Source organism: Thermobia domestica, chromosome 11 (genome assembly GCF_964235325.1).
Source record: "Thermobia domestica chromosome 11, izTheDome1.hap1.1, whole genome shotgun sequence".
NCBI classification, from domain to species: Eukaryota; Metazoa; Arthropoda; class Insecta; order Zygentoma; family Lepismatidae; genus Thermobia; species Thermobia domestica.
In genome coordinates, this window is record NC_137464.1 from 235,539,047 (window position 1) to 235,560,949 (window position 21,903).

A 21,903-nucleotide genomic window follows, 5' to 3' on the forward strand; every position below is an offset into this window, starting at 1 on the left:
GTGTTTCAAACTTACTTCGTTATTCATCTCTTCAAGAATGGTTTAAAAGAACATAAATGCAAAAGTAGTGTCATTAAATAGTATCTTCAAGTACTTAAATGCTGTAGCATTTCAGTGTTGATATCTTTACTTTTAACACTCCTGATTATCCGTCATCCTATCACATGAAGAAGAATTTAGATTAACTATGTAAAACGCTCATCAAAGTTTATGTATCATACTACAGTAAACAATAGACGAGTTCCATTTTACCCAGTATTTCAGAGACACAACGGTGTGTTTCCTTCTGGGAAAAGCGATCGACTGAGTTGCTCATCATTTCGTTATATTAATAACTAACAGTCATAAACGTTGTTTCGGGTTAGAGATAGTAATGATCAAGACATACAGTTTCATAAGCTAGAACACTTGACCAAGCCCGGATAGTTGTGACAGGAAGAGTTGTCGTCATCATTTTCACACTGACAGAAGGAAGCCAACTAAACAGATCAGCCCATTATTTGCAAAAGTTGCTTCTAGAAGTATAGATAAAAAGAGATCCTATTTGGGCCAGAATTACGAACTCCATTCAGATTTGAGCTGCTACTAACTTAAGGAGTTCTCTGGTCACACCCACTCATGTTTCTGAATCTACATTAAGGACAGAAAAACGCCAACGGAGTCATTTCACATAGAAAGGTAATGTACTTGAGATTATTTCTTTAAACTATGTTCTTTTATCTCTCTTTTACCTTCCACCTTCGTCTGTAGTTTCCTGTTTTTAGAGACTTTGTTTCATATTCCACTCTAGAAAATTACACCTACTTTAGATGCAAGTCCTTGAAGTACATTTGTCATTCTTTCTCCGATTATTCAATTGGAATTCCTGAGAAACAAATTTAGCATTCTCTACCTGCATAATGCGATCATCGACAGACCTTTGAACAAATTGCAGCAGAGAAAGTTATTAACTCACTTAATTGAACATTTGGGTAGATAGGGAGAGCGCCATAAAGAATTTGGAACTTCGACGGGAATGATGTTGCATTCTCAAAACATTTTGTAATTTTAGTAATCCAGTCCAAACGGCTCTTGTCCATTTCTAACAAATCCCAGAAAACCGACAAAAAATTGACGATGTTCAAGTTTCTCACATGAACACACTAATCTATTTCCATTCCTACGAAACATGCATACCCTACATTTGTTCTAAGTTTTCTGAGATTTGCTGTAAATGGAAAGAGCCGTTTTGGAACTAGAAGATGAATATTCATTCAATTTTATCACAACCTTTGGCCCATTTGCGGCGGCAAAAGCCATTAACGGATCTTCTGCGAATATTTAGTTAATGTGGATTCATAAAGTAAATTAAGTTGCAACTTCGCTTGCCATTGATATTCTACTCTAGTATTTGCAATTTTTCGACGTGCCTTCCTCTCTAATAAAGGGAAATTAAGACAACCAAGGAGAAATTCTAGTATGTTTAGTATACGATGACGACGTTTCTGATAAGCGTAAAAAATATATTTTCCTGTTAATATAGATGTAATCTTCCCTTCAAGACAACATTTAGAGGGTTTCAAATAATCATACAACGACTGAAAGAGTGAGAGACTGAAAAGGTTGACAACCAGGAGCGGCGGAAAAAACTAGCACAGCCTATAAGCTTATTATCGTGAGAATATTAGTTTCGGGAAATAGTTATAGTGTCCTGCATAAGTGGCTATGTACTTGTAATGTAGACTGCAAGCAGTCTATGCGATTGAGTAAAAGTAATGTATCTTATGTTTTAAGTTCGTTTGTCCCATGTTGAACAAAATAATTGCTGGTAAAGACTACTTATACTTTCCTTCTGATGTTGTTACTTTTCACATCCTTCTTATGTTAGATTAACCACCACCAAATAAGGGTGTATTGTTCTGATAGTCTTCAATCCACTTCTGAACGAATTTAGGGTATATTTGGTATGCACTTATAGTCGTGATTAAAGTACAACATTTTTCTTGAGCAAGAACAAGATATGAAAAATTTATTATAATGTGCTACAATAATACATTCTGTAACCAGTTATGTTATGAATGTTATTTATATGCTCATATCTTGTAAATGGATAGTTAGTTACAGACCGAAGATCTCCTGGTGGTACCCCATTGTATTTTCACCTTTGAGGACACGTTAATTATTTGAGCTTGGTTCATTTGGTGAGAAATTACACTTTAGAAAAGGGTCAGTAACTTCGTTCATGATGTTAACATATTTATGATACAACATGTATGCAGAGATTGGTCAGGCAACCAAGAAAGTTTTTGCGTTATTATTCTTTATCGATCAACAATACTTTGTTACTAGTGACACATTACTAAGTAACTGCAATGCTCCGTCATTTGATTTTGACTTACACCAAATTATAATCTTGAAAGATCTTTTGGGGACACACTGTGTAAAGTGTACAAACACCATAATATTAAATATTTTAAAGAAAGAAAAACAACAAGGAAAAATTAATACTTTTATACTTACTTTTATCTCCGTTTCTCCATTTAAAAAACTTTACCCTTAGAAGATGCTCAAATAAGCAAGTCGTTATACACGCGCTGTAACTGTAATGCTTATACCACGTTAGCTCTAACTTTTCATTTAGGAAATAACAATTCCTTTTGTTCACTTGCACTGAACGAATATATTCATGGCTTTTCTCTAAAGCATAATTAAATTCAAATTCACCATGAGTTGTGCAGACTAGGGGATCATCAATTCCCGCATATAGTGGAATCTCTTCATTTGATTTGACATATATATTACTCTATATGGAAAGAATAATACATACGGTTCAATAATTTGGAGTTATTTAAGATTTCGCATTATTCCAAAAATTCTGCTTCAGTTGGTATCTCTACGCAGATAAGAACAATGATATTAATTTAAATCATAAGAAAGAAACAGATTTATTAGCAACAGTAGAAAACACGAAAATTTACCGTTGGGAATATTGATCGCAGATAACAAGTAACATTAAGAAAAGCATCTTTTCCTTATCTTTAGGCACTCCTGTTTTGCCAATAACCTCATTGAAATTGAAACAAAATTTCATAGTGAACACTCTATGTGTAAATATATAATAATGTTAACTGTCACTAACCTAATCTAAGGCATTTGAACGATCTGTGTAAAGATACCAACTTAAGCCATTTTTACTGTTTGTATAAGAATGTTTACTCCAGTGTGTAATCTTAAGAAACAAAATATTTCTTAAAAATATAATATATTACGATTCTGCGAAAGGATTCATTTCCAACTGGTCGTTGTATGATGATATGTTACTTTGTAAATATAACGATGGCTGGATATATAGATAATTAGTTACAGCATGGATACACTTAACCATATTTCGCTGAGGACAAGAAAGATAAATACATTTAACAGATTGCAAGCAACTGCTAAAATATATTCTCTCCAATGTTATTTATATATTTCTACAGGGCAACACAATGTCAAATTATATAGTTTCAGTGAATTTTAAACATTTACGTTTTTGTTTCTTTAAATCAAATCCTCGTCAAAAGTTCCACGACTTGTAAATTAGAATGTTTCGCGGCACTAAAACTTTACAATTACCAGATAATATATAAAAAGATTTTCTAGATTCCTGCAAAGATTTTATGTACGTATAATCTATACCCGGCATGGCCACCCCTTATTAAAGCATATAAGAAACTACATATGACAATACGATGTGAACAGTTTTCCATATTTCCTTCAGCGTTCAGTTCTTTGCTTTCGACATCGATTTTTCTTTGTCGATTTTTCTTTCGACATCGAGAAACAAGAATAAAAAATTGAGAAGCAGAACCATGCGAGATGATAAAGTACAGATATAAAGGTAATACATAATACAATTAGTCATGTATCTCGAGTGATGCATTTGTGAAACTACGGTATTTACACTCATGTCCAAAATTATTGTCGTATGACTATAAATATGTCGTTGTACGAATATAATTTGACAACGATTTCGACTGGTATTTTTATAATGTTAGTATATGTATAATTGGCAAAGACATGTATGTGGTATTTTTCATGTCAAAAGAGCAGTGAATAAGAACAATATAACGAAAAAAAATCTTGTCCATTTAGCAACATTTCGTTTCACTTATTCTAATTTTCGTATTTATAATTCTTTTCCTATACAATTTACCACAAATATAGATTTCCCGATTGAACGCGTAGTATCAGTATTAAATGTACCCTGCAAAATCATTATCAAATTAAATTCTTGCAAGAAGACAGTTATAGATATGCGATAATCATTTTGGACATGAGTGTACTTATGTCCATGTTTACCAGAATAAGTGGATATTGTAGGAGTATTACATGAATACATTCTGCAATCAGGAAAACATGAAAAATTGAAAGACTGAAACATATTTTTACCCCATCAAAATGTCCGATATAATTTCCAGAATAGCTGCTCTTTCAGTACTCGTATTTCACCGACTTAGTGTTTTAACCTCTCATTATCCGTTATTATGTACTTATTTCTCATATCTTTATCAATAGAAAATTTTTCTTCTTCTCTTCCTGTTTTCTTACGCTCCTTTTCAAAATCAGTCTGTGAGGCTATAAAACATCCAATTGGAAGTAAATGCACTAACCCCCTACAATGCATTTATTTTCACAACTTCTTCATTCTTAGAAATTATAGCTTAATAATATCAACTTAAATGAATTTTGCAAGTAATATTCCCAAATGTTCAAAATGGAAATTTATAATGAAAATAATTTTCCATCACGTTGGGACTGACCTATATCTATACGACACAAGATTGTACTCCTTTCAGCTCAGCTGTTTAAATGACTCTTTCAGTCCTGGAGAAATTGAGTACTATCTTTGTACTACGGGTACGGTTTCAGGTGGTGAGGAAGTTCTAGAAATTAGCATCTATACCCAAGCAAGAGTACTTTAATAGTAGACGAACTTTGGAGTGAAGTTACATTTATTCTAATGATAGAAAACTGAAATATATGTTATTTTTCAACATAATCCCATTGCACTTCAATTCACTTTTCGCAACGTTTCACAAGTTTTTTGATTCCACCGCAGAAAAAGGTTTTTGGTTACACCTGTAACCAACTTCGTACTGCATCAATGACTAGCTTATGATTGGCGTTGAAATTTCTTAATTTCTGGGGATGATGGATGTTTCCAAACTATGATCACAGCCTTACTTTCCGGTTCGTTATGATATACCCAAGTTTCATCTACATCAACTATCTTGCTGTAAAAATCCATCTCCCTCGCGACGGTAAGGGACCAAATGTTTATGAGGGATGTCCAACTTTTGTGCCCTATACTTCGCAATAAACAGCTGTTACTATACTTGTATTTGACGAATAATTTCAGCAGGTTAAAAACCTTCCGCAAACTGTTAGACAAGAGCAATATGATATATATTTCGTAGTATTCTTTAGAGTTGATCCAGGAGTATTATAAATACAATTTCTTATCTAGTTTTGAACTATTCGTAGACATAGACAATACAGAAAAAGCGCACCTAGGTTACATGTCTGATACTTATTGTAATTTTTGCTTGTGTAAAAGCAAGCCACATGTATCGTGGTAGATAGTATGTTGTATAGACATTGACACTGCATGTTGGTATATATATCAGCTCTGCAGTCTTAAATTAGTATTGTAGGAAATATTAGCATTGAATTTCTAATACCAATGTGTTAGAAATGGATTGACTTTAATTCCTTGTTGTGTTGTTTTTTAATTGACCTGGCGCAATATGCACGTTCATAACTAAGAAATTGTCAATTAGTCAGGTGTAGGCGCGAAATAGAAATCGATTTTCATTGAGTAATGCAGCAATGTGAAAACAGAATTAAACATGTTATTGTATTTTGTATATAAAATAAAACAATACTTGCTATTGGAATTTTATGGTGGATTTCCAATATTCCTGAAGAATGTGATGTTAATGAAATCATATCCTCACGCTTGGTGCTGAAAGAAGTCAAGAATGGTTAGTATATTTGCGTACTGATTAAAGCACCTTCAACATGGATTTACAAGGTAATATGAAAAATTGTAAATAGTTACTTCAATAATTTAAAATACTCTAGTATGCAAACGGTAAAGTTGACAGTAACTTACAGATGCTGTGTCACTTCCAAGGGAACAACAGAAGGAATCAAGTGATTAAAAGAACAAAAATGTCACTTTTATACAGAGGTAATATCTTACACTTTAAGCACTGCAACTCATGATAGCCCCTGATCTTAAAGGAGTGATATGGTGAGAGCTCAGTTGCCCTATTCTAATTTTCTAACAACCAGTTCTCTCTCTCATATACATAAACACTCACACACACACACACACACACACACATATATATGTATATATATATATATATATATATATATATATATATATATATATATATATATAATCTACTATCTTTCTCAGATATTTTGAGAGATAGTAGATTGATAGAAACATATAATAATCTTAGGAAAGAAACCATACAAGTTAGACAAAGTCAAAAGTTTTACTGGATACCACTTGGCTTAACGGCTCGATTGGTGAACTGTTGGCGATTGGTGGAACTACGTCCAGACTAGCGACGAACGCGTCTCAGCGCGCCGCGTCACCTTATCGCTAACCGATGTATTTTGCTGCATACCACAATCGATTAATAGACCTACAAAGCATCCTAATATAAGGTGACGAAATTACGTAGCACTGCAAATATATTGGAAAGAAATTACAAAATTTAGATGGCTATCAAAAAGTATTAGAAAGACCTTCATCCAGTATTGGATGAAAAATTGTTGATAATGATATGTATTGTTTCTAACATAAATAACGCTCACAATTTCACTCTTATAACCCCAATTCTCATTCTTGATATCTAAGCATTTGAGAATAAGGAATAAACGTTTATATCTTGTGCTGACAGATTATATCTTTAAACTTATAGCTATAAAAGTTCTAAAAGCAAAGACACTTAAAACAAAACTTACCATTTCCCCACCCGCCATCAATCTTCTGGTATGTACAGAGTAAAGCAAGGTTCTTTAAATAGCTTAATTGTTTTTGACTGTGAAAAATTTCTATCCAACAAGCTCACCCTTCCAGCTGCGTTGAGTTTAATACTTGGTATAACAAGTGGTTCTGCGAATTCGAAATATTTTAACAACCAGTTCTAGCGAACCGGTGGGAACTAACTGAATAGCACAACTGGATAAAGTCCTTAGAAATCTGTGTAATCATTATGGACAGCAATGCGTGCTCTTCAACGTGCTGTCATGTTTTTCACAAAGTTAAAGTTGAGTTGTTGTGATATGGAGTTCCATTACCGCACCAACGCTATTATGGATGGTCATTGTGTATCACTTCATTACATCTTTCCACATCAAGTTAGGGAGCTTGAAGAATTTAGTTAGGAACAATAGGCAGGCGAAATATATTCGTCGTCTATCATCTTGTTTCAAGAGCTCCACCACCTTTGCATTTCAATGTGATCGCGCAGTGTCATCGATAAAGAAGAAGTCGATGCCACTGTATCTATGAAAAGACCAACGTGGAGAAGGAATACAATTCACAACAACATTGACCAGTGAGTGTATCACGTTAAAAAAAAAGTTGATGGTCAGTATGCCCACGCTACATTAGGCTCTCTTATACAAGAATGCTGATTAACCAGAATGATCATATTCGACAATGTTTCTTTGTTCACTGCGTGTTCACACAGCCTGATGAATATACTTTAAGAATTAGTACTCAGGCTAAATTTGCTTTCATCGTAGAAGAGAACATGGCTTTATTCATTCTCGGTACAGTCCTTATGGTCTTATCCCCACACTGTAACAGATACGCATGTATCAATGGGATACAGCAGAATAGCCGTAGTGGAAAGAAAATCACTTCTTCGTATTCCTCATGAATCTGTGTGATTGCACCCTCTCTTAAAAGTCAGTGTCTTTTTCTAAATTTTAAATGTAGTAGTAGTCCTCTGCTGAATTTGTCCGTAATCTACCACCACATCTTTTCCATAAATCAATGCCTGTGGATCGGAAGTTTCGTCGCGTATTTGAAACAAATAGGGTACAATACAAAACTCCTGAGCTACACTCTTCATACTTCTGCTTCCTTTCACTCAACTGGTTTAAGTTGGGAAATCAGACTAAATCTGCGCTACGTCCAGATTGACATTACGCTGTGCAACGTCTTTTTCCAGCCTACGTGAGGAAGACCTATGGCAACATGCTGCCTGACTTTAATTTATTTCCCCATACTACGAAATATGTTGTTATTTATCTATCAATATTACACACCCATACATTAATTCATCTATACAGGACGTTCTTTTTTTCTAGCCTACTAACCATAGACAATAACAAAAACTATTTCTATTTTACTGAATTTCTTCTAGAAACATTTAACATACTTTCAATAAGTATATTCTTGTAACAGTGTGATATACAATTTTATCAAAGACATAAACATATTTTACCGATAAAAACATATTTATAACATGAAATGCAACCAGATGCCTCATAAAATGAGAATAAGTTAACCACAATGGAAATATGTTACTGGTGTAAGAAGTTACACAGTGATGCTGGTAGCTAACACAATTTAAAGATAAAATAACTGCACATGCATGGATATACATAATATGGTATTGATATATGTACATAGGAATATCCTATAATAACATTCAACAATTTGCAAATGTACTATTAGCACTATTAGATAAAAAAGAAGTTAGAACATCGATGTTAAAAATTGCAATGACTAGAATAGATTGATAGGAAATTATAATTCCAACAAATGCTGTGTAGTATCATAGGAACTATTGAACGTTAGATATCTACCACTCTGTTAAGTCATTGTTGCATCTGCACACATTGATAACTCGATGATATATGCTTCTAGAGGAACAGAATATTGCACTACATGACTTTAGAACAAGTTTTTGATACCTAATAAATCACTTCTATGGATACTCACAATTGTGAAATAGTTTCTTTACATAAACATATTTCTAGTAGTTTTCCAAGTTGTTATACATATAACAACAGGACACGTGTTGATTACAAATATCAAGATTACAGATATAAGGTATAAAAATGAAGTGACAATTTCAGTTACCTTGTTCTACTTCTTTAAAAATATAATTGGTATTCTTCATCGTACCTAGTTTTAGTCAGTATATATTTATAAAACATATTTAATGAAATTACGACCCCAGGTGATGTTGGTTGACATTCATCCAGTCAAATTATACATTGTCAATTTGACTGGAAGCTTCAATGTTTACTTGCGATTCATGTGCTTGGGATTCTAAGCGAACTGAATTTTATCGCAATTCGTAAAGATTTTCTAAGAGCCTCATCAATAATAATGTGGAAACTGATATACACTTATTGTCTTTATCAAAAATGATATTTTCTACTACATACTATTTCCTTCCCAACTTAATTTTATTTCCCTCCGTACTATTTCTGAATAAATCTACAAGCCAAAACGCTATTTGTACCTCTGAGTAAAAGTAGGTCAGAGAAGATAGGGGACGCATGCCTTCAGGTACCCCGTGCCTATATATGAACATCGCAATTTTTGAAGAAGCGGAGGGATGCCATAGGTTCCTGAAAGTAGGGGAACGCCACCCTCACCTTTACTTCTGGATGTACCAATATCAAAGTTACGATTTCATTATGATAAAAGTTTATTTGTTAAAAACATTAGAAACTATTCACATATGCAGTCTGTCACATTATTAAATAACATCTAATATATACTAGCATTGCAGTCCCTAGCGATAATTTACGGAAGAATGAACAAGTAATCAGAAGAAAGTTAATAGAACCGCTTAAACTATAACATACATCTTTATCATTTACATCATAAGTAAAAATATTATACTTTCTTCGAATGTAATATTTCTTCTTTGTGCGTGCATTTCGTACATATCTGGTAAATGCTATCACTCTAGCTTACGTAGTTTATTTGTTATGGAAAGGTGTAGCATTATTAGCATTTAACGAAAAAAACATGTCTAAAAGTAATACTTATAAGAATCGCTCGATATAATTGCATGGTCCAAATGATATGATGAGTGCAAAGCCTCATGAATAGTGTTGGAGGTAGTTTAGGGAAAAAAACATTTGTAAACCTCAATGCGGACATTCTATGGTGATCAGAATACCTATTACTGTGAAACTAATAGTAAAGTATACACTAATTAAGATTTTCATTATGATGCTAGCAAGATAGTATGATATGGTATAGTTAATGAGATGTAACCAAAAATGTTCATTAATTTTTAAACTTTGACATCCTTATTTACAATATTCCATGAAGATTAAGCAAATATCGATCAATAGATTACATCAAGCTCAACAAAATAACATACTTGACTAGTAAATTATGACCTTAAGTAATTTTGAGATATTCGACAAAACAGATATTTTATAGTTTAAGAAAATAGGTCCCTCCTTACCAATCTGATACAATAGAACAGTTTTTTAGATATACTAGCTGATCCTGCGCTATTCACACAAAGCAAAGTTCTAATATGAGCGTGAATTTCTTTCCCACTTCTATCTGAGCAAGTCCCTTTACGAAACCAGTAAAGGACAGGAGGACTCTCAAATGTATTATTTTAATATATAGACTGTTGGTGTGAGTTTTTGGTAGTAAGTAATATATAATACATTTATATGTTTGTCTTGGATAAGCATAATTTGGGCAAGAATAGATGATACAAAATGCAAATATTTGTTCCTATAATTCCATATCCGAGGATGCCTCATTGTGGGCCAACAAGCCTTCAAAGTTGCCACATTGTAATAGGTTTTGTCAAAGCAGATTAAAGCAAAACACCTGAAATGTCCATCACCCCGCTATACGAAGCTCCACTAGTGGTTACCTTTCACAAAAGTATCAACATTTACGTTCTAGTGGCAGTATTTAGCCAATAGCGTCAAAACGACGCCTAAAATGTCGAATAGAAAAATGAAGACAAGTTTATTATTTTAATTGAATGAGCACTGGCAAATCTATACACAATTTGGATTTGACCAGCAAATATGGCAAGTTTCTAGCGCTTCTGATTTTCGAGATCTCATTGCTGAAAAAAATGGCCACAAACATGAAAACTTTTCTCGACTATAAAAGTACAATCCTGACATTTTAATATGTAGATATATGGTTAAACAGAAAATTATGAAATCGGAATATTATTTACCTTATAAGCGACAAACACACAGGTAAGTCTAACAGTCTAACAGTCTACTTAAAAAATTTCGTTGGAAAACTTAATTGAAATGTTATAATGGCAGTTATTGTAAATATTTAAATTACTTGTATTTTCAAAATATTACAAAAATAACATACACTTAACTTTTAACATGCATTGGGCTCAAGATATTAGCAAAAATTGTCATAAAAACTTACCTTGCTTGATATGAATTGATTCCATAACATATTCCAACTGGACTGAGAACTTTTCTAAATTCGTGACAACAATTAAAATTATTATTATTCCATTTGCATTGCTTCAGCATGTCTCCACAATTCATGCTTAAGAAGTAAAGGAAAAATTAATTACTTGGTCAAAGGGATTCAATTATAAAACACGCGATGTATGCTTTAGGAAATAAATAATTTACATATTAGCATAAGGAACATTCATAAGGCACAGACTGTGCGTGTTATTACAATTAAGTTAATTCACACTGCATACCTGTAGAGTGTGCAGTATTTTAAAATTGTTTACGAGAAAGCTACACAGTTAGATATATAAGAAAGTAGGATGAAAAATCTTAATGTAAAGTACAATAATATTGCACTTGGAAAGGAAAGTTCCGGCAGGCGAATTGACATATGATCTTCACTTATGTTAACAATGCTGGTTGTGGTAAAATTGCCAAAGCAGTGAGCAGCATGTCCGCTTTGGGTGAAACTGACATAAAAATGCCATATTTCTGATCTTAAGTAATAACCAAGAGTTGTAGAATATATGCTATATATGTTCTTTTTAGAAAATTGGTGGAAAAATTGTTAATCTAATTTAAACTGTGTACTTTACGTTCATTTTATAAACCCTTAAATTTTCAACTTCTATTGATCATAACATCTACCATGAAGTATTTTGAAAACAGGAAATTGATAATTGCGACTGGGTTGTGCGCTTCTCAACTAACTATATACTATATAATATTCACCGTCCTATATAATATTCAAAGCTGTTTGAGGACACTAACAAAATATATTTTGAAGAATACATTATTAAAACATGCGTTATTACAATAGCTCCAAAAGTGTTACAGTAAATTACTCGGTGGCCGCAATTTTTTATTAATTTATATTTAGCAGAAAATCAACATAAATTTTGAAAATCTTTTACCAGGTGAAAGTTCGTTACTTTGAAACAATCATCCGCTGATTTGAAAAATGTTATCTACAAATGTTTCAAATTTTAACATATTTCTAGTATGTATGTGTATTATTTTATAACAAAAATATTAAATTTTACCAGTGTTGGGCAAATTTCAATTGAATTAACAATTAATCTGTAAATTTAATTGTTAATTGCAATTAACAATTGAAGTAAGTAATGGTTAATTGTTAATTGCAGTTGGCCATTAATAATGGAGAATCAATTGCAATTAATAAATTGATTGAAAGTAATTGCAGTGGAAAGTAATTGCAATTGAATTCAGTCATTCAATTGCAATTGAAATTAATTGGCAATTAATTCAATTGTAATTGATTTCTACAGCAATTACTTTCAATTGATTGATCAATTGCAATTGATTTTCACTGATTAATTTTCAACACTGTAGTTCAGAGAGGGCGTGGGACAATGAAAACTTTAGCCATGAACAATTGACTCACCATCCATCGTGACACACGACCCACCGTGACCCACTCTGACCCACCACCCACCTTGAACCACTCTCACCCACTATGACCCACAGACCCACCAAAACCCATTGTCATCAACTCTGACCCATGATTCACACCCTCTTGTCTACTGACTAAAGAGTTTAAACTTGTAATAAAATAAGCCTATAAAATTATCACTCATCGGAGTTTGAATTTCTACGATCAATCGCTCAAGCACCGCTCTATTACAATAACGGCGGATCTGATCTTTCTAATATAAATAAAATAAAGAGTTTGTTTGTGTCTGTCTGTCTATCATTGTGCGGCCTGTGGACCAGACGAGTGGGTTGAAACTTTTCAAAATTTGGTCACGCGTAGCTTGGTCTAGGCCCTAGATCAAGACGAAGAGGTTTTTTTTTTTTTAAATTTCGAACTAGGGGTCTCAAGGGGACGTTTTCAAGGACCGACCTAGGGACCAGACAAGTTGACCGAGAGTAACCAAATTTTGGTCACGGTTACCTTGGTCCAGGTTCCACACCAGAGAAAAGAGTTTTTGACAAAATTCGAAACAGGGGGTCTCAGGGGGGCGTTTACCGGGACATGTAAAAGTAGTAGAAAATGACCGATATTAGTGTCGATTTCATAGTTTTCGCGATCGCTGAGATCAATGGTGAAACTCCGATCGCATTAACTTCCAAATTCACCCTATTCGGCTGCGGTCCGGGGGTCAACGGGAAGGGAGAGGGATACCGAAACGTAAAAGTAATCCAAAATGACCGGTATTAGTGTCAAATCCATAGCTTTCGCGGTTGCTGAGATCAATGGTGACACTACCATTAGCAATGACTTTCAAATTCATCCACCGTTGTACGCGGGCCTTAGGTCTCCAGAGGGGAGAATTCCGAGACATGTAAAAATAATCGAAAATGACCGATATTAATGTCAAATTCATAGTTATCGGGGTCGCTGAGCTCAATGGTGAAACTCAAGACCGCGTTTACTTTATTATTTAGCTTCCATTAGCTAAGGAACGGAGGCATTATAAAGAGGATCAAAAGACATGTAAAAATAACCCACAATGACCGATATTAGTGTCAAATCCGTAGTTTTCGCGGTCGCTGAGATCAATGGTGATACTTTCATTAGAGATGATTTTCAAATTCATCCACCGTTGTATGCGGGCCTTAAGTCACCAGAGGGGAGAATTGCGAGACATGGATAACTAATGGAAAATGACCGATATTAGTGTCAAATCCATAGTTTTCGCTGTCGCTGAGATGAATGGCGATACTTCCACAGGCGTTGACTTCTAAATGCAGCCCCCATCGGCTGCGGGCCAAAGGCGTTGTTCTTTGAAAATTGGAACCAGAGGATCATAGGGGCTTTTACCGAAATATGTAAAAAGTAGTAGAAAATGGCAGATGCTAGTGCCACATTCATAGTTTTTGCGGTATCGGCTGGGGGCCAGAGATTTCTTTCACAATTCGAACCAAGAGGGTCTGAGGGGGCGTTCGCCGGGACATGTAAAAGTAGTAGAAAATGACCAATATTTGTGTCGAATGCATATTTATCGGGGTTGCTCTGATGTATAGTGACAACCCTGATAGTGCTTACGTTCAAATTCAGCCCCCATCGGCCTTTCCAATGAAAACACATGTACGTTGTTGGATATATATTCACACAAAATATATCCAGTTTTAGAAATGTTTCTTAATTGTTCTCCCATTGTTCAGTTTGTTTACATTGATATTTTATCTGATCCGTGCGAAGAACGGGCATAACAGCTAGTACGAAATGGTAAAGTGTTTGTCATGGACCAAATTACAATGAATTCAATTATATAGATAATTATTATAACTATCATTGATAATTATTTCCTTGTTGAATTATAGATACTTTTTATTTGAAAAAAGAATAAAATTTGAAAGTCCCAAATCAACGTAAAAGGGACCAATGTAAAGGAAAAATGTATAAAATTTTCCTTATAATTAAGCGTACCGTACAAACTTAAAATTTCAATGTAATTAAGGTAAATTTTCATTTTTGTGTCGTTTTTGTGAGCTTATTTCCACGTTTTGTGCGTCACCGGAAATGGGTCAATGTTATCCTACAAATATGGCGGAACAAGTTAACGCTGCTCCGTCAGGAACGATTTCGAGGTCGTTTCCTTCACATCGCCTTGTCGTGTTTTCTACAGTTTCCTAAGCCTATTTCCACGTTTTGTGAATCAATGGTAGTGGGTCAAAATGGGCATTCAATGTGGGAAGAAAAATGACCCACCAGTATCGATGTTCGAGGTCGCTTTTTTTGCATTGTTTAGTGCATATTTTGTACCGTTTCTGAGCATATTATCACGTTTTGTGCGCCACCGAAAGTGAGTCAAAGAGGACCTACAAATATGGCAGAAAAAGACATATTCCCACATTCATGCCACATTCAAGGATCATTTTGACACACTTCCACTGATGCACAAAGCGGCACAAATCATGCATAAAAAATGTGAAGGAAACGACATCGACATTCGATGGTGACGGAACAGCATTAAGTTACTCCGCTATACTTGTAGGCCATTTTGACGCAGTTTTTTTTTTTTTGTCTCACTAAATTGGAAATAGGAGCCCAAAACGTTACAAAAATGGCACTATAGAATGCGAAAGAAACGGCATTCAAATTCGATAGTGGCGGAACAATGGCTCTTTTTCCTCACACCTTGATGGACCGTGTTGACGCATTTCTGGTGATGCTCAAAACGTGGAAGTAGGCGAACAGAACGATACAAAATACACACTAAACGATGTGAAGGAATCGTCCTCCAAATACGTTGGTGGCGGAACAGCATTAACTTGTTTCGTTATATTCATAGGTCCATTTTGACCCACTTCCGGTGACGCACAAAACGTACAAAACAGGCACTAAACGATGCGAAAGAAACGACCCAGAAATTCGATAGTGGTGGAACAGTGAGTCATTTAGCTCCCACTTTAAAGGCCCGTTTAACTCACCTCGGGTGATGCAGAAGACGAGAAATAGATGCAAAAAGGTACTAAGCGATGCAAAAGAAATGAACTAGAAATTCGATAGTGTCGGAACAGTAGGCCATTTTCGTCACACTTTGGAGGCTAATCTTGACACACTTCTGGTGACGCACAAAACGTGGAAATGGGGCACAAAACGGCACAAAACAGACATTAGTCAATGCGAAAGAAGGATCTCGAAATTCGGTAGTTGTGGAGCAGTGAGTCATTTAACTCCCACTATGAAGGCACGTTTAACTCACTTCCGTTGACTCACAAGACGAGGAAGTAGTCACACAAAACTTTTCAAATAATAGTCACTAAACGATGCGAAAGAAACGATCTAGAAATTCGATAGTGGCGGAACAGTGGGTCATTTTCGTCACACTTTAGAGGCCCATTTTGACACACTTCTGGTGACGCACAAAACGTGGAAATAAGGGCACGAAACGGCAGGAAACATTCCCTAGTAGATGCGAAAAGAAGGACCTCGAAATTCGGGAGTGGCAAAGCAGTGGATCATTTTCGTCCCACCTTCGAGGTCCATTTTGACCCTCTTCCAGTGACGCACAAAACGTCAAAATAGGCGCACAAAAGGGTACGTGATGTGAAATTAACAACCTCGAAATTCGATAGTGGCGGAACTATTGGTTAATTTCGTCCCATCTTGGAAGCCCATTTTGACCCACTTCCGGTGACGCACAAAACGTGAAAGTACGCGCTCAAAACGGCAAGAAACTGGCACTAAACGATGCGAAAGAGGCACCTCGAAATTCATTGTTGACGGAACAGTGATTCATTTTCGTCCCACCTTGGGGACTCATTTAACCCACTTCCCATGACGCACAAAACGTGGAAGTAGGCACACAAAACGGCACAAAACGATGTGAAGGCAACGACCTCGAAATTCATTGGTGGCGGAACAGCAATAACTTGTTCCGCCATATTGGTAGGCCCATTTTGACCTACTTGCTGTGACGCACAAAATGTAGGAATAGGGTCACAAAGCGACACAAAACACACACAGAAGATGCAAAACAAAGTACCTCGAAATTCGTTGGTGGCGGAACATGTTAATGACGCCGTGAGCACCAATATACTGTAGTTCTTACCATCAAGGCTGAGAACTGCACGGTCTAACTTTTTTAACCAAAGTAGAAGCCCAACCGGGATAGTGATGTCAACCGGCTCGGCTTGGTTCAACTGAGCGAACAGCTTGAGCTGGCTTAGTTGGATGACCCATCCACTGGGCTCAATTGAGCCGATGGCTTGAGCCAGCTCAGTAGGGACGAGTCAGCGACTGGGCTCGATTGAAGCCAATGGCTCGAACCAGCTCCGTTGAAACGAGTCCATAGGTTGGGTTCGAGTCAGCTCAACTGAGCCGATGGCTCGATCCGGCTCGGTTGGGGTAAGCAATCAACTCGGTTCGGTTCAGTTCATGTGAGCCACCGGCTCGAGCTGGCTAGGTTGGATGAGCTGTTGGCTCGGCTCACTTTTCTGTTCGGCTCGATAAGCTAATGAGCTGTGAGAGAGCCGCTTGAGTCGTTAACAACCCTAAACCAGGTCGAGCAGTTTTGAACATGTTGGCTGGAGTCCTATAACTTTTAACAATTTTTGGCTCGAGACCGAATACTTGCTCCTCCTCAACTCAAACCTAGAACCTCGGGACCGATGTCCTTGCCTCCTGAAGATTAGTTGACGAACGAGATCGACAGTCAACTAATTTTTAATATTCAGATACAAACCGCCTATATTCCATGTTTATACACGGTGTTATAATAATAATTAGTTATAGTAGTAGTAGTAGTAACATTGATAATTATATTGTCTATGTAGGAAATTTGAAGAGAGTAGTACTTGGAACTACACAAAGAATTTAGCTCGAATTGGCTCGTTTTGGCTTGACTCGACTTGAAACTCGATCCGAATTCAGTCGAGTTGGGGGAAATTTTTCGAGCCGTGTCCTCGAGTCGAGCTCAAAGATGTCTGCTTCGAGTCGAGTCGAGTTTTAAAGGAACCTCGCTTGAACTCGCTCGTGCCCATCCCTATTGTATGCATGACGGGCATATAGAGTTCTTTCGAGGGGATAGAATCATAAATATAATAAATTTAAAAAATGTTTAGTTTCACGGCTTTCTTCCCAGGGACGAAGGGGTGGTAGTTATCCAGCATTTCTTATAAGTATCTTTTTTGAAATATGTAAAACAGTAACAAGTGGAACACAATATACACATATCATCCTATCTTCAGTTTTAATTGCTGATTTCAATTGCAATTAACAATTACAATTAACAATTACAAGATTCAATTGTCAATTGCAATTAACAATTAAATGTTTCAATTGCACTCTTTGCGATAAGCAATTAACAATTAAAAGTTTCAATTGCCTGGTGATCAATTAACAATTAACAATTGACAAAAATAATTGCAAATGTTATGATTGAATTCAATTGCAATTGAAATTAATTGTCAATTACAAATTTAAATCAATTGCAATTGATTTTCAGAGCAATTACTTTCAATTGATTGATCATTTGCAATTGATTTCAATTGATTTTGCCCAACACTGAATTTTACAATATTGACCATTATTTATTCTGTAATATTCGTAAATCAATTTGATGAGTTACAATGTACTTTCACTAAAATATCTCGTTGTGTCGTGGATGCACTAACACTCTTCTTAGATAGAACAAATTGAACCTGTCTCCGGTATTGCAGCTGCTGTTCATGTCCAGTATAAAATGGCCTCTGAGATGTATCTAGTGATTGCTAAAGAAATAAATGTCGTCTTGAACTGCGCAGAGAAAGATATATCCTTCGGCAACCATTTACGCGATTGGAATGTGGAAGTGTTTACAAAAAGTAATCACTAAATCTTGAAAAGAAACTGTGGATTTCCCAATTGCCAGATATTTCCTCTGAAAACTTCCGTAACTTTTTAAAGGGTGTACATTCTGATGACATTTTCCAAAGTTGCCAGGGGATGTTTTACCCGCCACTTCAATTTAATACTGGTGACTGTGGCTTGTGGCTGAACACTGTGGTCTTCCAACTCCATTAACAATGAAAAATCTTGCTGTCTCTTTGTAAAAGGATTTTATAGTACAGGGTTTCCCATGGTAGATCGAAGTTTTTTTGGTGTATTTCCAAAGATCGTTTAAATTAACATGTGTGATGTGCTTTTATTTCCAAGTGATTTATAAGAACTAAAGGGAATGCACTTTCCAAAGATAAATACATTTTTATACTTGTTTTAATTGTTTAATCATTATAAATAGTTTTCTTTAACATCTTTTGGGAATGAAAAATACGATCTTATTTTACAGATATTTTCCATAAGTAATGCATAACGATCTGATTGGAAATCTTTTAAATATTATATATCATCTCTGACGATTTACTAGAAAATTTTTAAAATTTGCATCCCTCGTGAAGAATTTCCAACCAAAATCTGTTAAACATCTAAACTACTGGACTCCACTCTAAATAGCATACAAGTGAACACGATATATGATCCAGTAAACTTCACCTGTGACATAAAACTGATTCCATGCTATGTAGTGGCTTACATTAGAACAAAAAGTGGTATAAATGTGCATAGAAGACATACTGTTAATATTGTCTACAGAAGATTCTATATAAGAAAAGTTAAGCAAATAGTGAGATATGCTCGTCGTTCGTCCTACTGAACATTAGATCCACAATGTAATTCTTCCGAAACCTGAGAATACGCAATCGGATGCATTCATCCTACCTAATTTCCAGATAGGTATGTGTGCCCGTCTGACTGAAACTGAAACGCGGTGCTATCTTCTTGAATAAGCAACCGAGTCATAATAAAGTCATAATGGATGGCAAAATTATTGACCACCATTTCCAATTAAGCCTTACCAGTAACAGTATCTTGGAAATACAATAATCAAATTAGCTTCCTTTATGGAAAACCACAGCAGATATTTTACTCTTGAGAATTGACTGCTTGCTTGACATAAAATTTTGGATTTTGACAGGTGCCATCCACAAAATTATGATAGTACGTGGCATTTAAACCATGTCCCTGAAATTTTCTGGCTTTGTTTTCATAATTGAATGCTTAAAAAAGTGTGGAAAATAAGATCCTATCTTTCTGCATGCAAAATATGAGAATTTCGTTACTCGTTACTCTCCTCGTTACTCTTGTTTCACATAAACTGTGGTGAGCATATTAATGCATCTAACACATGAGAAAAACGACACATCACTTGATGCTCTAGAAGACTGCCTGCATTTCCTTAATTAATATCTATCACTGACCTTTCTCTTTCATTCTCTTATCTTGCAAAATAGCTTTCTTTAGGCATATGGTGTTTCCGTTCAATATTAATGCTTCTTTTCTCATTGCACTCATAAAAGTTCTCGAACTTCTAATGTAACTTGAGATTGTTTCTTCTCTTCTCGAATGATAACTGCATATCTGATATTGCTAAATTTTGTCAACGAATTGCTTCACTTTGTATCGACTAGCCTTATTGTCATGTGTAGCTGTTGATGAATGACAGAATATGAATTCTTACCGAATGCGAATTGAAGCTTATTGTATGTATTTATAAAGTACGTATATTCGTTTTGAAAAGATCGCATATATAACTAGTCTTCTATAGTTTATAGAACACAACTGCATAATGTTAATAATATTACAGCAAACAGATACGCTTGTGTTGAATAATTTTATGAAATATACATGTAGCTTAACGAGTTTTCTTGCATAAGAAAATACATTACTATTACATTCTATAACAATTACAGTAAATGCTTATAATTAATAATCGTACCTATTCGAAGGGCAAAAGAATACAGCTGGTATTGTAGCATTTCGATTGCCATCTACATTCGTCAAAGACACAATGGGACGCCTCTCATGTAGGTACCACATTTCACATATTGAATATGTCATTAGACCAAATAACAGTACTATTGTCATTAGCCAAATTATCCTTCAATGAATAATGATAATAATCAGCATTACAGATGGTCTAGTACCACATTTATGAAAATTAATCTTTCGTTCGCATACTTTAAGTAAAAAATAATATCATGCTTCAAGTCTTACGATGGAGTTCTACGATATGCATTCAGATATATTTCATTCAATTGGCATTTTTGTAATTAGTTTTTCACATGTAGACGTTTATTATTTATACGTACATTATATAATTTTCAGATTTCCAACGTGCAGCAAACGCGAAAATTACAATTTTGATGAAGAGATTTTAAATTTCCGTATTAATCAAGATCTATCTATATATATCTTCCTGCCTATCAATGTATATATCTTTAAATGCTTCAAACTACTACTTCGTCACCATACATACATATAAATATCGATAATCTTAACTGTTAATTGGAATTAATCATGTTCTTATTCTATATGAAATAATTATGTAAAATGTGTTTTTTTAAATATTTTTCGCATATTCGAAAGTTAATAAAAGCTGTAAAGATAATACTTATTTATTTATTTAGAACTTTAAATCACTTATTTTGAGATATAATGATTTTACACTTATAAAACTATGCAACACAATAGAAAATTAAATAAATATAGGTATCTATATTGTAATGTCCTGACCATGTTTTACCTACAACGGAAAACACTTTAATCATCAACAAGAAATCACATGATTCCCAAATATCGTTAAGTCAACAACAAAATCCCCTGCAACGAGGATGGGCGAAGAATCACGAAAATACACTATACAACAGATACACCAAACACCTCGAAGTCATCGGTCACTTCGTGGTCAGTAGGTTTTGAATTAGCCTTTTATCTCTTGGTTGCTTGACCCTTGGGAAACAGTCTCGTCTTTATCGCACGCTATTTGACTCTAGAAACTGTTACCTCTTTCACAGCCTGCAGGTGTCCGGACGCTTATAATATTCTTACGGACTGTATCAGTCTAGAGTCCACCAACACAAATCACCGCTAATCTGTGCTACTTTTTGAGTGAGGAGGGGAAAAGGCACATA